Source organism: Corvus brachyrhynchos, unplaced genomic scaffold, assembly GCF_000691975.1.
Source record: "Corvus brachyrhynchos isolate BGI_N302 unplaced genomic scaffold, ASM69197v1 scaffold139, whole genome shotgun sequence".
NCBI classification, from domain to species: domain Eukaryota; kingdom Metazoa; phylum Chordata; class Aves; order Passeriformes; family Corvidae; genus Corvus; species Corvus brachyrhynchos.
The window spans coordinates 2,185,538-2,197,626 of NW_008246062.1; the positions used below are offsets into that span (position 1 = coordinate 2,185,538).

The following is a 12,089-nucleotide window of genomic DNA, read 5'->3' on the forward strand; positions in this document are numbered from 1 at the left end:
CTTTGCAAGGACATTTCCAAATGTTATTTTAATATTTGTTATACAGAGGGAAAACAGGCATAGCTCTGCAGCCTTGTTCAAAGTCCATATCATCTTTTAATAAAAGAACATTTTCTAATGGACATCTGCCTGGAGTGGGGATGGGATGGAGGTGGGGAGAGGAATCATTTCACCCTGTTGCGTGCAAGGGGAGAGTGGCTCAGTAGCTATGTCAAGAAATGCTGATATGGAAAAGAGACTCCAGAAGGGAATTAATTGCTTTCTTAGGGGTATGAAAATGTGATTTTTGGTTGAGGTGTCTCCATGGGACTCCACAAACAATGACAGCAAACCGTACCCTGTTCTTGTACCAGATGTTGCCTTCAACTTTCAACTACTCATGGGGATGGGATTGCAATTTATTATAATCAGGGTGGTACCAAGGAGAACATTGGTGAAAGATGAATATTTGACCTTTAAAAAACCCTTTAGTTTCATGTAATGTGATTTAGCAGCTACAGATTAGAGAGAGGAGCCAGCATCAAACATGCAATGGCTTTTGAACCTCTGTAATACAGTGTTCTGTGTGCTGATGCACACACACATGCAGCTACAGGCTTTCAGGTAGACCTGGGTTCTCTCTTAATTTTCATTGTTTCACATGGGATGTTTCCTTGGTTAATTGCCTGCCCCAGCAACACAGCCCCATGCTGAGCAGGCTTGTGCTGCAATTTGTTTTGCTTTGCAGCACCTGCAGTGGAAATGGATGAACTTCTTCTGGAGAGAAGCATGGAGTCTCTCTGATACCAGCACTTAAATCAGGGCTGACGTGTCTGTACACCTTGGAGAAGGGTGTTTTAACCAGCCATAAATTCATGTCTACGTTTGTGCTTCAGCCCATTCTGTTCTAGTCTGTGCCTCTACCACAACAAGAGAGCTGAGTATGGCAAGTATCCATCCCTTGGTTTAGCCAGCAGTGTGGTGACAGCAGTGCTTTTTTTCCCCAGCACACCAGTGTAAATGAACCTCCAGTGTAAACGGAGGCCCCTTGTGGGGCCTCTCTGTTCACTGGGGGCTGAACTCAGAGATTTGACCACTTTTTGAGCTCGCAGTGTAATGCATGGGGATGTAATGGGAGAAAGGTCAGGACTAGGCATAGTCTCTCTTTTGTCACTGGTTGTCCCTGCTTATCCTCACATCCAGATTCCCCAATCCAGTTACCCCAAAGGCGTTTCTGTAAAGTGAAACATTTTTAGGGGTATTGATCTAAGCCATAGAGTCATCTTTAACAGTGTTTTCTGGTCTCCCCTTGGGAGCTGGTTGCCCTCCAACACTGGATATTTTATTTGCTGTGTATTGCAGGGTACCTGAAACAAGACAAATCTTGTCTCACAATCATCAGTCAACAGCCCCCAGCTGTATCTCATTGGCCAGAAGTGTTCCCAGCTGGATGCCCCAGGGGTGCAGCCCATCCTGCTTGGATGAAATGGATGTGTTCTTGCAGATACATCAGGATGTGACTCACACCACAGAGACAGAGCATCTACCTCGAGGAGGATAGGGAGGAGCTCTGGGGAGATTGAAGGTCACAGGGGAGGGTGGGGAAGGTGGCCTGGGAAGTGGGGAGACAATCAGGCAGCACGTTTTAGTTCTCCCTTTGCTATTCCACTTTGGGAAATTGAGTCTTCCCTGTTTGTTGTGGTGTTTTCCTCCTTCAAGTAGTGATTTTCATCAGCCCTCCCCCACACTTAATTCTCAGCCTGGCCAAGGTGAGAGGTTGTGCTTTTTGTCTGTTCATCCCTGCAGCTCAGGATGGGATGCTGAATAACCTTTGGAATAGAAACCTCTTCTTGCTGGAGATCTAGTCCTCATTTTCTCTCTCAGAGATATCTGAGACAAGCTCCCACATTTTTAGCCTACTCTGTCCTCTGCAGAACATCTTTGCTGAAAAGCAGGGATGGGTTTGGTACGTGTGCCCTTCTGTATTTGCCTTTACATTTGGAAGAAAAGCAAATACTGACCATGTTCATTGATGAATACAATACTCATTGTATTCATCATCTTGTTTATATTTCATTTCTTTCTACTGCCCCGAACAGACTTAACTAACTCATAGTATTAATAATAGGAGTTTCTACTAATAGAGCTCCTTCCATCTGTGGAGTTCAAATTATGGACAAACACATTAGACTCATTTAAGAGGTGGATTTAGCCTGTGCAACGTGTCCAAATGCAGATGTGGCTGCAAGAATCAGGGAGAAAATGCAAAGGCTCCTGATCTCAGCCCTAGCCTCAGCTCAGCTGATCTGGTACAGCCATTTCAGGGGAAAGAAAAATAACCATTCTAAAGACAAGATGTGAGGGATGCTCAGGAAGAAATTGAGCCTCATCTCTGGAGACTGCTGAATTTCACAGGGTTTTCCCAAAGCAGCAAAAGGAGCAATGTCCCGAGCTTTGGCCTCTATAGTTATCAGCATGAAAAAACCATGAGCGTGAAATCAAACAACAGGCTTCAAATGGGAGCTACAATGACACTAATTTGTATGTACCATTATTTGATCTTCTTACCTACTAGGTTTAAGGTAAACCACACTGGAATATCAAGCAGACATTAAATGAAACAGTGTCATTAATTCAATCCAATGAGATACGTTTTATATAACAAAGGGATTTGTTCTGATACTCAAACAATGTATATTAATGAAAGAGTCGAAATGGATTCATTTTGTTCTCAAAGCAAACACATTAAGGAAAGCCATCAAGAAGTAAAGAACACAGCAATTTTTTTTTTTTTTTTTTTAATAAACTGTGCTTTATTTAGGGCTAAGCTGGAAAGCGTCATTCAATAATTACAGAAGATTACAAGGAGTTTTAGGGAATTGAGAGTGAAAGAGCAGTTGTATGGAACTGCAGCTGCGTTACACATCTGTACTTCCTAGCTGTGGGCTCAGTTTGCTTCAGTCCTTACTCTGGCAAAATGCTCGTTATATCCCCATGAGAGTTTTGGAAGAGTAAGGACTGCACGGTCAGGCCCAGTATGTAATCAAAATTAACACTAGAAAAAAAAAAAAAGGAAAAAAAAAGAAAAAGGAAAAAGAATAAAGAAAAAATGTTCGAGATTGAGATTAAAAAATACTGAGAAAAACAAGCAAGAGCATAAACTGAAATATAACAGAAGTATAACCAAATAAATAATCAAAAACAATTATCACACTGCTCAATCGATGCAAACAAGTGTGAGAATGATGTAAATCAAGTTTTAAGACTGTGAAAATAAATTATAATAAATATGATATACTTTAAAATATATGTGTTCTTAAATAATTCATTGTTTTTTCTGAGTCAGATTTTTTAAAGCAATGTCTTATTTTTAACTGCTCTAAAGTCATTTACCAAAGATAAATATCGTGCTTTCATTAAATAGTTTTCCTTGTTTTTTCTCTATCATTACAATTAAAAGTCCTACAAAATATGCAAATTTATTTACAGAAAACAGAGCCAGCATCTTTTTTTTTTAAACATCCCCCTGTTTTTCAAAATTCCTTGTAAACAGTTTCAGAAATTCTTCAAAGAGATTGTTTCTTTAGTTTACTTTTTATGGTTTTTTTTTTTTTAGGTTTTTAAAGTTTTTTTTAGTTTTTTTTTTTTTTTTTTTTTTTTTTTTTAAGATTAAGGTACTAGGCTAATCCCTTGCCCTGAAGGTTTCTAGAGCAAATGTGGAAGCTACTGAAGCATAGGATGATGGGATTTTTGCGGACAGCAGATCATGAAGACATGAAGCGTTTAGCTGTGTTTTGTTGTTCAAGTTAGAACTAACGTCTGATAAAAAGACAGCTGTTTTTTTCCCATTTGCATTGTCTACAGAATTGAGTCTTGTCTTGTTTATTTTTTAATAGCTGGAATGCTTGCAGTTAAAAAAGCTGCCAAAATAGCCATTTTTCTCCTTTTTCTCCTACATAAATAACAGCATCCAACAGCAATTGGCAGAGAGTAGGAATTTATGCTCAATCTAAACTCTACAAAAATTACAGTTCTACAACATCTTTGTTTTTAGCATTAACGCTAACTTCTATGTAGTATTATTTTTTTTTTGCTTTTTTGTTTTTTTTTATTTTTATGTTGTCTAATTTTTTCTATTATATAGGTATTTTAAACTTTCTTTTTTTAAATTCTGTACAACTATTAGGATTTTAAATGGGGAGAGTTAGAAGCATTTACAAACCTTTTTGTTTTCCATTTAATATCAACCATCTTTCCTTTCTCTTTTCTATGCCTTTTTATGTACTTAATTATGTATTTATTTATTTACTTTTTTTTTGCTTTTCATAGATATCCATCTTACCTGCCTTTAACAACGCAATCCTTGCGTAGTATACAGAAAACCATATGAAAGCTTCATAGACTCTAATTAATGTATAACCAAAGAACCTCCCAAAGTATCAAAGAAGCATTATCTTGCCATTTTAAAAGCATTTAAGCATTTGTTATTTTTTTGTGGCTTTTTTTTTGTTTTTTTTTTGTGGCTTTTTTTTTTGTTTTTTTGTTTTTTTTTTTTTTGGGTTTTTTTTTTTTTTTTTTTTTTTTATATTTTTTTTTAGGTTTTACATATTTCATATAATCGCTCTCAAAAACTGTTTTAGGAACAGCTCAGAGAAAAGGAAAGAACTTCCATATTTTACATACAGCTACAAGTCTGCGGTAAAAAGTTTTGTCCTTTGGTCCCTATATAGCTAAGGAATGACAGATAAAGATGCTCAGTGGCTGTTACCATGGGTCTCGCATGGTAACTGCATCCTTGGTGGCAAACAGGCACTCCTTTGCCAGTATCCAGGTTTGCATCTCCTGTTTGAAGAAAAGCCGCTGTGGTGATATCAGTGTCTCTTCAGAAATCCCGGTTGATCTTCCTCCTGCTCTGATTTTACTTTATGTGTTTGTTTGTTTTCAAGCGCATGTCCTTCGAAGTCAGCAGATGTGATACTTTTCTTGAAGAAATGTTACAGTCTAAACAATCAAAGAGAGAATAGGTCTGAAGTCTTCAGCTTGACTGATATTTGCTGATATGTCAAAGGTGTAATCCAACAGTTCACTTTTTTTTTTAATATATATATACTTTTTTTTTTTTCTAAATGTGGCCCATTCAGCTGCTGCCCTAAAAAATGAAGAAGATCATTGCAAATTAAATCAAAAAGGGGAGGGGGAAGTAGGGAAGGTGTGGGGGGAATATTTGAGACAGGGGGGAAAAAAAGACCTAAAAATGAAAATGAAATTAAAATCAAGCTTTTTCTTTTTGGCCCAATCCTGCTCCTGTTGAAAGTAATGGATGTTTTCTTCTCCCTTCAATTGGGACAGGATGGGGCTTCTGCTTTGGTGTTTTGCTTTTGAAGGCCTTGGCTCTGATTCTGCTCCCACTTAACATCAACAGAAGGATTCCCCTTGACTTCAGTGGGAACCGGATCAAACCCAAAGTAAGCAAGGTAGTCACGATCATGATAAAGAAAAACACAATTGTTCCTATTAGTAATAATAATAAATCAAAATAATATTAGGGCGTGTCTATGTAAATCTGTATCACTACGTATGTGAAGACAGCGGCATTTTAATTATTTTTAGGTGCCGCTTTACAACGCCAGATCACAATCTTGCTTGGCAGGCTTTTGTAGGGTGAAAGGCATCAGAAAAGGGTAGTTCTGTATTTTAATGGGGTGCCATCTCTGACAGTGTATGAGCTTTCTGTGGAGACGTAGCTGCCAATAACATCTACTCCTTTGTGAATGTCAGAAAGTAAGACTTTGAACAGGCAATTTATAGGAGGTAAAATAAAAAAGACTGTTAGAATAAACTTTTTTTTTGAAAAAAATTAAAAAAATAAAGCAAACATTTCTTAAATAAAAAAAAAAAATTAAAAAAAATAATCATGATCCGACTAGGCTTGACATTTAAGTAGGATGCTTAATCATTAAGGATTAGCTCTTATCTCCTTCTAGCAAGCAGGTTCTTCTTATACACTCGGTGATTTATTACATCAAGAAACTTAGAAACTGCAAAAGGTCCACTCTGGTGGAAAAGTGTCATGCGGAATATCAATCCATGCTGGCAGGTTTTCACACTGTTGGTTCAACAAACAGCAAACCGTACACAGCAGTCTAAACAATTACAATAACAAAAATAATAATATAATAAAAAAATAAAAAACACTCGTCAAGGACCCTTTTTCAGTTGTAAACAAAAAGATGCATTTTGCTTTTTGATCTGGATGGGTTTTTTTCCCACTCAATGCCTCCCTCCCTCTAAGCAATTAATTTTTGCTGGAGTTGCTGTAATACGGCACCTTAGAATTAGGAATTCTTGAAAAGAAATACAATGAGGCTTTTCTTGGGGTTGCTTTTTTTGATTACTATAGTTTGAAAACTACCATTACTATCATTAGTCTTTTTAGTTTTGATTTGGTTTTTCCGGTTTGTTTTTTTTTTTTTTTTTTTTTAATTTTTAGAAAGTGATTTGAAATATCCTAAGGGGAAAAAAAAAGGTGTCAATTGAAAAAGGCCCCAATTCTCCGGAAAAAAAAAATAATCACAAGATTTTCAGTGCAAAAAATTAACCACACATTTTTCTCTCTATATTTTTTTCCAAATTATCTGTAGTTATAACAATCCCATTTTTTTTCTAAAGAATTAGGAATCCATCTTTTTTTTTTCCTTCTATGTGACATCTAAAGAAGCATAAAACGCTGACGAGAAATCAAACGACAAATAAAGAAACCACTGCAAGCACCAAAAACGAAACGAAAATGAGCACAGCAAAAAATTGTGGCAGCACAAAGTCAAAAAAGGCACATGTGATCATGACTGGCCAATCATCAACTGATACAACATCCAAGAAAAATGCTTCAATCACGGCACCTGCACGAAACTTGACGGCATGTCATGCAACCAATTCTTAGCTTGTTACATGACGCCATCATGTCACACTTTCAACTTCGAGTTGATTTGAACTTACGGCCTGGGGAACTGTATTCTCCACTTTCATGTCATTACGAGAACTTTTTTCCTAGCTCAGCGCGAGACTGTGGTGGATTTGACTGGCTCTTGGTTGGAATTTGATTGAATGACAAAAGAAGAAAAGATTTTTTATATATATATATTTATATATAGTGTGGAAAAGGGGAAAGGTGGGGAAAGAAGATATATATAAAAATAATAATTAAAAAAAAAGTTACAAACACAGCATCAATCAAAAAATTCTAATGAAAATACTTGCCATTAAACTATAGAAAACGAAACAAGAATGAGAGCAAAACAAACTAACTGAACAGAAAAAAAGAAAGGAAAAGAAGAAAAGAAAATAAGGAAGAATGAAAAAAAAAAAAAAAAGGATGGAGGAGGCCTAGCCAGAGACACACACATAAAACACACACTTAAATGTGGACACACGGTCAACAGCGAACAGGAACAGAGCGTGATGCAGTGGCTGTTGAGGAGAGCATGCACTGAATGGATGAGCGCAGACACAGATCGGTTTGCGGAGTCTGGAAAATAAACACATTCACTGCCAACCAGAATGCTTTCGTTAGCACCGGCCTTCCCCACACCACCCCCAGCCACCTGGGCTTCACTGGATGGCTGGTCAGAGTCCTCTGGGAGCCTCTCCATTGCCTTGGATGGACTCCGGAGCAGGTACCGCTCGGATTTGGTTTACATCACAAGTTTAAAATTGTGGGGGAGTAATAGGCCAAGAGCTGCTGTGGCTACTGAGAATAAATAAATAAATAAATAAAAAACCAAACCAAAACAACAACAACAAAAAAGAAAAACAAAAAGGAAAGCAGCTACTGCTGGTTGCTGCATGTCCATTTAGCAGTTCACAGGACGGCGGGCTCTGAAACAGCAATGCTGGTATGGTGTGGGAAGCAGACTTGTAGGAGGACTCGGATGATACAATGGTCCCTAAATCAGCGTCATTAAAAGAAGGACATTTACTCCTTTGGAATTTAGCTCTGGCCTGAATTGAAAAGTTAATGGAAAACAAAAGGAATAAGAGAAAGAGAAGAGAAAAGGAGAGGAGAGGAGAAGAAGAGGAAGAGGAGAGGAGAGAAGAGAAGAGAAGAGAAGAGAAGAGAAGAGAAGAGAAGAGAGAAGAGAAGAGAAGAGAAGAGAAGAGAAGAGAAGAGAAGAGAAGAGAAAGAAGAGAAGGAGATAAAGCAGAAATGAAAGAAAAAAAAAGAAAAAACAAAAGGAGAAAGGAAAGGAAAAAGCAAAGGACAAAGAAAAAGGAAAAGGAATAAAACCTGCCAGGGGCTGGTTGCTACAATCTGTAGAAACACCCTGTTCCTTTCCTATGAAGGAAAATGTCCCTTTACTGGGCCACGGAGTTTTGCCTCAGTACACCAAAAATCACTGCACAGAACAATACACTTGTCTCAGTCAGCAGCTATGCACCCTGTTCCTCAGGTATTGCCTTTCTGTCCCTTGGCAGGGCTCATATCTCTCCTCGCAGCCTATTTCTGAAAAGTCACTGCACACGAATGAAATTTCACCTCCTGTCGGGGTGTCACAAGAATATTGTTGGCAGTTCTTATCCTGAAGTCATGCACACTGGCTAAACAAAAAAATTTTCCCAGATTTTTTTTTTTTTTTCTTGGGTTTCTTTACTGTTTCTGTGAACTGAAACATGCTTTCTTGGCTACAGCAGCTATGCTCAGCTGACAAGAGATGATGCTGAACTAAACCCCTCATCTGAGCTCTGGCTTCAGCTACACACTTCCCAGTGTTGGCTGCTGTTTTGGTTGAAGCTGACTCCTTCTTGATGGCCTGGCCCCAAAGTCTTGCCCTTTGGTGATCTGAAAGTGTCAACCTGAGCTTCCTGGGGTTTGACATAGACAAACCTTGCATCTGCCTGGTACCCCCAAGGCAGATGCAAGATCTGTGTCTACAGTTATTTCACAAGCCCAGATGGGGAAAACTGTCCTTTTGAAGATGGCCCAGGATAGAATTGTTGTCATTTGTGTCCCTAGGTACCCAAGAGCAAATAGTGTCAGCTATACAGCTTCCAGAAGAGGAAAAGATCTCTGGCATCCCTCTTACCCCTCTGGGCTTTCTGGCCATGTCATAACACAGGAAAAACAAGCAGCTGGGAAAGGAAGGAGAGCTGTCAGCACCATCACAGCAAGACCTGTCTCTTTCCTTACCTCAGCTGTGCCAGTAGGAAAAGGAAGGGTTAACAAGCTTTGATTCAATGGATGGATGAAGGCAGCAACAGGAATGGGAGAGATCTGGTGGAGCAAACAATATCCTGCTCTGTTCCTGGGGAGTAGCAACAACATGTCTCCTCTCTGGGGTTGTAGTGTGGGATAGCACCCGCTGCAGGGTCAGGAGTGCAGCTTAGTGGGCAGTGGGTTTACACATGGATGCTAGATCCAGGCAACTGTGCTGAGGAGCTGCTGGGGAGAGGTCCTTTGCTGTAATTTTACTGAGGAAAAGATTTAATGTGCAGAGTGGGAAGGACCGGGCTGGTGTGTCAGTGACCACTGCTTTGGAGGTGGTACTACCATCCCTCTGCCTGTCCTCCACAGACACCCTCAGACACTGCAGATGAAACACATGCGTGCACGCACACACACACACACACACACACACACACAAACATTGATATGTACAGATGAAGGATTAGGACTTGCTGAGGCTAAAGAAACAGAAAAAAAAAGAAAAAAGCCACCTGAAAATATTCTTTCACACAAGAGTTACATGTGGTCATCCTGTCTGCATAACTTGGGTCTGTGTTTCAAGCACCAGATGAAAAGCGGGGGTCTGCAGCAGCTACCTTGTTAGTGGACAGGAGAAGATCCTTTGATAGTCTCAAGGGACATGTCCAAGATCTTGCTCCACTGAACAAACCATAGACAAATAAATCTGGTAAACGCCCAACTTCTTCTTGGAAGCACCTAAGTCCCTAACAGCCTGGGACTGTTCTCCATGAACACTGGAGAGAGATAAGGGCATGAAGTCCTAATGATGGGATTCAAGACATCTTCATCTGAACAGATCACTCTAGGACAGTATTAGTAGAGACACACAGGGACTGTAGGTCCCAAATCACTCCTGCTTAGGAACTGTTTCAGATAAGACTGTGAGTCATGGCCAAAAGGACCCAGTATCTCTCTCGTGGTTATAATGAGGACCCTGACTGACTTGCTGTGAAGGGGATAGTTACAGTGTAGGTCTATACCATCAGGGAAAATGAATCTCGGTTAAAGCCACGGTTAGACAAACATAAATCTAGTCATGTCCTTGCAACCTGTGCTGTCAGCACCGTAGTCCTAATGCTACAAACACCTCTGTTGCAGTAAAGCTTTTAACAGCAGTTCCTGGCTGGACTGTGAGGATAAGCTCCGCACTGTGGGAGGCACTCACTGCCCACGAGTGTGGTACTGGGTGCTAAGGGAACTGGCAGAGGCCCTCACTAAGCAACTCTGTTGCTTATCAGCAGTCCTGTTAACCAGAGAAGTGCCAGTTGATGTAGGTTAGCCAGTGTGATGCCCATCCACAAGAAGGGCTGGAAGGAGGATCTAGAGAGCTACACATCTGTCAGCCTGACCTCAGTGCTGGGGAAGCTCATGAAGCAGATCATCCTCAGTGCCATCCTGCAGCACATGCAGGACAACCAGGGGATCAGGTCCAGTCAGCATGAGTTCGTGAAAGACAGGTCCTGCTTGACCAACATGATCCCCTTCTGTGACAAGGTGATCTGTTTAGTTGATGAGGGAAATGCTGGGAATGTGTCTATGTGGACTTCAGTAAAGCCTTTGACAGCATTTCCCACAGCATTTTCCAGAAGAAACTGACTGCTTGTGGCTTGGATGGGTGCACTGTTGTCTGGGTAAAGATCTGGATGATGCTTGGGCCCAAAGAGTGTGAGTGAATGGAATGACATCCAGCTGGGGCTGGTCAGTAGTGGTGTTCCCCTGGGCTCAGCACAGTAGGAGGCTGAGGGGGAGACCTTATCACTCTCCCTCTGAAAGGAGGTTGCAGACCGGTGGGGGTCAGTCTCTTCCCCCAGGTAACCAGTGACAAAGCAAGAGAAAACAGCCTTGGGTTGCAATAGGGGTGGTTTAGATTGGATATTAGGAAAAACTTCTTCACTGAAAGGCTTGTTGGGCACTGGAATTGGCTGCCTTGTGGTGTCACCATTCCTGAAGATGTTAGAAAAGGTGTAGCTGTGGTGCTTAGAACCACAGTTTAGTGGTGGACTTGTCAGTGCTGGGTTAATGATTGAATTCAATACTTTTAGAGGTTTTTTACAGCCTAGTCTATACTATGATTCCATGATACCCTTAAAGCAGGTAGGTGACCTGAGAGGGGTGTGCAAGTTGCTGCATAAGCCTAACAGTCCCTGACTATCTGGTGAGTGCCACAGCAGCAGTCACTGTATATCTCCTAAGCTGCAAAGGCAGCCAGAAGCAGGTACAAGCTTGCTCTGTGCCTTCACAGGACCACAAATTTGTCCCAACTCTGCCACCATCGTGGTGGGCTACCAGGTTGAGTTCTTCCCCTGCAGAAATCTACTGCCTCCAGTTCCACATCGTTTCTACCATGTCTCTCCCCTGAGTCCTTATTAGTTAAGTCTCCACTGATCATCTCTGTCCCTCTTTTCTTGTCTTGGAGGTAAGAAACCTCCCCCTGAAGAAACTCAAAGGCTGTCACTTCTTCCAGCAGCAAAGTGACAGCATCCTGTGCTCACACGGAAGCCTCTGATCGTGGCATATACTGACTTCTTCACCTTTATACAATATATAATAATCTCCATTTACACACACATGTGTGCCTTTGTACCCAAAACTGCAGTCAGAATCCTGTCCTTCTGTCTGCTGGAGCCTGTGGCCATGCACACCTACTGGAAGGAACTGGACATGTTTTTGCTGCTGGTGATAGATCTTCACAGCTATTGCCTCTGAAGCTGATCAATATTATTAAAATTCCAGCCAATGTTTTTCTCCCCTGCCTTTTGTACTGTTTCTATAGCAATTTCCCTCTCTGTTTTTGCCTTCAATGCTGGATGGCTCTGCTTTCCTTATGCCTCAGTCCTCCTCTTCACTGTACCCCAATACCAACCCACAC

At 40.6% G+C, this 12,089-nt stretch overlaps 1 protein-coding gene across 9 annotated transcripts in view; it reads right to left on the bottom strand.

The window, feature by feature from the left end:
- Positions 1–2,781: 2,781 nt before the first annotated feature.
- Positions 2,782–12,089, bottom strand: part of CELF4 (CUGBP, Elav-like family member 4) — a 616,716-nt gene continuing 607,408 nt past the window's right edge. For 6 of the 9 annotated variants that reach the window (XM_017746620.1, XM_017746615.1, XM_017746616.1 and 3 more), the window contains one exon: positions 2,782–5,128. The gene's annotated coding sequence lies outside the window, so the exon portion shown is untranslated. Of the gene's footprint in view, positions 5,129–6,975; positions 7,064–12,089 lie in introns of all 9 variants that reach the window. The other 3 variants (XR_001865975.1, XR_001865974.1, XM_017746614.1) reach the window with 3 other exon arrangements.